Below are 5,926 nucleotides of genomic sequence, written 5' to 3' on the forward strand. Positions count from 1 at the left end.
GAACAATCAGGGGCAGGTTGGGGGGGTGGGGATAGAACTGTGCCAACTGAACCATGGAATTTGGGACATGGTAATTTCTACCACACAACACTGCTTTGATACTTCTAAGAGTGAGACACAGTAGGAAAAAAGAGGCCATTTTTTAGCAGCAGTTTGATTCCAGTTTTTCAGAAGTTTTAATTCCATGAAGAACATAGAAAGATTAAAGAAGAAATGAATAAGAACAGTAAGATTTCAGAATAGACTAGAAGGAAAGAGAACCGATGAAGAGAACAAAGCAAAGAAAAACTTCTTAGAAAAAGGTGCAATAAAGGACTAAAAATTGGGGATAAGTAAAGAGGAGATTTTGAAATAACCACTTAATGGAGAGAATAGAGAGAAAGAAAGGGACAAAAGAACAGAAGAAATACTAACTAAATAATTAAAAAAAAGAAATCCATAACTTAAGTAAGACCCTAAAAAGAAGGAAGGGGAAGACATTTGAGATGGGGGTGGGGGAGAAAAGAGCCAATGGGAATAGAGTTGCATAAAAGTTGTTTAGGCAAAAATAACAAAAGGAAAATTATTGACTTAAATGAAGAAGGAAATTTTTTAAAGTCTTTAAAAAATATTAAAGAAACAATTTGAGGGAAACCCCAGCCTCTCATAACTGGTAAAGGTGAGTGGATTAAACAGTTCAACAAAATAAAAGTGTGATCGAGATGATAAGAAAGCAAAACCCCACAATTTGTCACTTAAAAGAAATACATTTAAAAAGCAACAACACATAGATTCAAAAGTAAAGAATGGAATAAAATGTATTATGTACTAGTTGAATTAAAAAAAAGCAGGAGTTCAATTTACAAAATCAAAAGAGATAAAGAAATTAAAGTATGCTTAAAGGAGCTATAGACAGCAAACTGATAACAATTTTTAAAAACTTTTCCTCATACACAGAACTCCATTTTTTATTTTCCCTCAATTACAGAAACAATTTTTTAAACATTTCTTAAAAAGTTTTGAGTACTAAGTTCAATCCTTCCCTTCCTCTCTAGTTCTCCTACCCCTTCCCTTAGACGGTAAGTATTCAGATATAGGTTATACTTGTGCAATCATGTCAAACATTTCATATTAGTCATTTTGTGCAGGAAAGCTCAAAAGAAAAAGAATGAAACAAAGAAAATGAAAAATAGCATGCTTCACTATGTATTCAAACAATATCAATTCTTTCTCTAGAGGCAGATAATATGCTTTGTCATTAGTCCTTTGGGATTATCGTGGTTCATTGTATTGCTGAGAATAGCTAAGTCATTCACAAGAGCAATATTGTTGTTATTGTATACAATGTTATCTCCTGGTTCTGTTCACTTCACTTTGCAAAACTGATATCAACATTAAAAATATATTCACCAAATGGTATAACATATAAATTAAAAAATGAAAAGTCAAATTGAGAAACGACATATAGCAACACTTAGTAGAAGTGAATATTCTTCTTTCTGAATTGGACAAATCTAATAGAAATATAAAAGGGAAAATATGAAACTAAATAAACTATTGGAAAATTTAGACCAAAAAGGTTTTTGGCATTTTCTGAATAGGAACCTTATGGACTATGTGTATTTCTTTTTAGCATCACATGACATCTTAAAAAAAAACAGAATATATACTATGACACAGATAAATTGGTATTTCTGTTTTTTACATTTATTTAAAAACACATTTTTTACAAACCATAGGATAGGGAATGGATCTGTGATTTCATTGGGAGTAGGGAATTCTGTGATGACTAAGCTCCTTCTATCAACACAAGCTGGTATTTTCTCTGCAACTGATACTCTTAGAAAGTTGTCTAGAACACTAAGAGTTTAAGTAACTTGTTCAGGTTCACACAGCTCCTATGTATTAAAGGCAGGACTTGAACCCAAGTCTTCCCAACTCTAGGGCTAATTTACTGATTATAATTCAAGAAAAATTGTGTTGAATAGAGAGAACAAAAGCAAATGCCACAAACATAAATAAAGTCTTAATAGTAACATCCTAAATAACTAATGGGTCAAAGAACAAATCATAGGGACAATAACTGTGTGAAAGACAACAATAATGATGTGACAGTAAGTCAAAATTTAGGATATGCAGACCAAAGCAGTCTTCAAAGCAAAAATTACATCCCCCCAAAATACATGAACAAAAATGGAAGAAATAGGATTAATGAACTGAGTAAGCAGTTTTAAAGTTCGAAAACCAAGAAACAGAAAACCGAAATAGCCACAAAAGAATGAATCTTGAAAATTAAAGGAGCAATAGATTAATTGGAAACCAAAAGATTTGTAGACCTGATTGACAAAACTGGTGTTATCTTTGAAAATACTAATGAAGTCATCCACTTTTAGCCAAAAGAGGGAAGAAAATTACATTAACACAATAAAAAATTAACAAGGAGATAAAAAAATATAAAGTACTTTGCAAACTTTACAGAGCTATGGAAATATCAGTTGTTGCCATTATTCAATTTTCCTTCCCCACATAGAAATGAAGATCCATAATCACAGAATTTCAGATTTAGAAAAGACTCTAGAGGTCCAATCTATGCCTGAAAAGGTCTCTCTTCTACACTGTCCATGATGTGTAATCATTCTCGGAATCAACTGGATTTGGAGTCTAAAGATATGGATTAGAATCCTGCTGTACTGCTTATTAATAAGTGCATGAGAGGGTAAATTATTTAATTTTTCCGGGCCTCAGTTTCCCCATCTATAAAATAAAGAAATTGGACTAAGATTCCTTCCAGTTCTAAAACCTGCAAACTAGTAAGCTTGCTATTGATTTCTGGAAAATTCTAGAAAGAATGATTTAACATTGATTTTTAGGTACTTAGAAATTAAAGTAGTAGCCAGCATAGGTTCACTAAGAAGTCATACTGAGCTCATCTCTTTTTGCTGTTAACAGGATTACTAGCTTGGTGAATCAAAGAAATGTCATTGACATAGTACAGTACCTTCCTTACATTTAGTCTGTGCTTAAATGCTTGATTTAATTCAATTTAACAAATATTTATTTTTAAATTATCTTTTCCCCTAATTAACACAGTTTTATTTTCTTTCCCTTCCACTTCCACCCCACCGTGAAATTGAGAAAGAAAAAACAAAATTCTTATAACAAATATGCCTAATCAAGCAAAACAAATTCCCACATTGGCCCTTTGTAAAAATGTATCATTGTTCTGTATCTTGAGTCCATCAATTCTCCATCAACAGATGAAGACCATGCTTTGACAATGATCCCCTGGAATTGTGTTAGTTCATTGTTGTCCATTTTTTTTTCTCCTGGTTCTGCTCACTTTACACTGCATCAGTTCATACAAGTCTCTCTAGGTTTCTCTGAAACCATCATTTTCATAATTTCTTACAGCACACTCTGTTCCATCACATTTCTATACCATCACTTGTTTATCCACTCCCCAGTTGATGGCCACCCCTTGGTTTCCAGTTCTTTGCTACCACATCAAGAATTGTTATAAATATTTGTACATGTGGGTCTTTTTCCTTTTTATCTGATCTCTTTGGGTCAACAGGTATTTGTCAAGTGCCTACTATGTACCAGGTACCATACTAGGCATTGGAAGATGTGGAGACAAAACCAGAATTGTCTCTGAACTGGGGGACCTTGTTTTCTACTGATGAGCTCAATCAAAGTTCTATTGCCAAATTGCCAAAGTTCTATTTAACCAAATGTTCTATTATGTCCTTAGGGACAAGGTGGAGAAACATTGCTTTACCCTGCTTTCCTTACAATACCATCGTGAGGATCTGGTGAAGACCAGGATGATGGCAAAGCACCATGGAAAGGTTTCTGTCCCCTGCAAATAACAGGAGAAATTCCAGGTGCTGTTGTTATATTCTGTCCCTTTAAGACTAAAAGGCCCTATGCTGAGTGTTATTGCCTCTTCTGGTCAAAGGGTAGTGCTAAGGGGAGCACCTTATCTACTCCTGTAGGAAGCTGTCTCCCTATTGCCCTCAATGGACTGGGGAAAAGGATAGGGGGAGGGGAACAGGAATGGAATCAGGGCACTAAGTCGGCCTTTCCCTTCACTTTCTTCCCTGGGACGACTGTGGGTGAAAGGAGAAAAGTCTGTTTGAGTTTTAGCTTGGGCTTAGACAGGAGAATGGATGGAGATCATAGCACTTGAGGCTGGGATCCCTGGGCGCCAAGTTTGCTGACCACTCAGAACTGCCTGGACTCAGTGAAGATGAGGAGAAGGAAAAAGGAGTCAATGTAGTACCATGAACAAGTCTTGGAGCCCTGGGTTCTAATCCTGGCTATTGCATAGGTCAGGTTTCCTCATCAGTAAAATGAGATGGGGATTTCCAGCCACAGGACTCTGGGGTCTGCTCCTGGAAGAGGGCCTGTGCACTCAAGGGTGAGATTTTTTAGATCAGAACAGAAGGGCTGATGTGCCCGGCTCTTCTAGGACCCTAGGCCATCTCCTCCATATTGCTGAGTCTGGACCACTTGGCTGAGTTAGAAAATCATGACCTGCTACTAGCTCGTAGTGTGACATGAGACAAATGTCTGCCTCAAACTGGGCCTCAGTTTACCTCTCTATACAATGAATGGGATATTCTCTAAACTCTGACATTCGGAAGTTCTAGGATTCTATCTGTTTGTATCTATCAACTATACCATACATTCCTTAAGTGTAGGGACCATGGTCAGATGTCATCAGGAGAACTTTATTCAGTTCTGGGCACCTAATTTTTGGAAGAGAAAAGGACATGTACAGAAAAGGGCACAAGGATGAGGATGAGGCCATGGATTATGTCAAACGGGGCTCAGTTTAAGGACCTGGGGATGTTTGGCCAGGAGAAAAGGAAGCTTAAAATAGCTGTCTTGGAGTATTGAAAGGGCTGCTATCATATGGAGGAGGGATTAGCAGTGTTTGCTTGGTCCCAGAGGGTAGGACGGGGAACAGGGACCAGATGTGATCTCAACAGAAGGGAGAGACTCCTAACTACTGGAGAAATCCCAAAGTGGAATGGGCCACTTCATGAAGCAGTGAGTTCTCCCTCTCTGGGAGTATTCCAGACACAGGGTGAGCATATAATAGCAATGTTGTAGATGTAATTTCTGGTGAACTATGGAAATGACCTCTGAGGTCCCTTCCCTACCTGAAATTCCCAAAATCTTTGTTGAGCCTTGAAATGGAATGTGGGTAGAAGAATGGGTGGGAGGTTAGCAGTGGCATGATAGGGTTTGGGTAAAAGTCTGTGCATCCAGCAGCAAGCTTGGCATCTGGCTAAGAGACGGAATGAGAACAAGAGTCACTAACCATCCTCGATGATTAGGATGCCTAAAATTCCACCATTAGAATTTTATTCCCTTCAGTGAAGTAAGGCTCTTGCTTCCCCCCCCCCCCCAGGGTCTCCTCTACAAGGCCATTGCTCCTGGCAGGAGCTCTAGTCTCCATGAATTCATCTGACCCTGCCATGAGGGGCTTGTGTCAGGCTCAGGTCTGTAGACTGGGGAGCCTGGGGGAGTGAGGGTCTGATGTGAACACTCTGCCTGGGGAGGAGGGAAATACTTTTCCTAGTGGTCAGCCCCTGATTAATGAGTGGCCAGCCTGAAACTGGGCCTGGTGAAAGTGAGGGAGGCCTGAAGTGGGGAAGGCAGGGCAAGTGGAATGCCTGCAGAAGTGATTCAGGGGGTAAGAGGGAGGTCCTGGTTGTTAATTGACTTTGAGATAGGCAGACAGATAAGGACCTTTATCCCCACAATGACTCCCCAGCACTCCACCAGCATTCATAGAAGGGCACACACCCAGGCCTACACCTGGAGCTGGGTGTTGTGCATACACAGCTCAAACAACTGGGCTCCCCAGACAGGCACAGGCAGACACGCCATGTCTGGGACTGCGTGAATGTGGCAGGAGGGAGGCTGGGGGTGGGGG

The sequence above is a fragment of the Petaurus breviceps genome, unplaced genomic scaffold (assembly GCF_028583685.1).
Source record: "Petaurus breviceps papuanus isolate PSGF00001 unplaced genomic scaffold, PetGlider_PUasm1.0 90760, whole genome shotgun sequence".
Classification (NCBI taxonomy): Eukaryota; Metazoa; Chordata; class Mammalia; order Diprotodontia; family Petauridae; genus Petaurus; species Petaurus breviceps.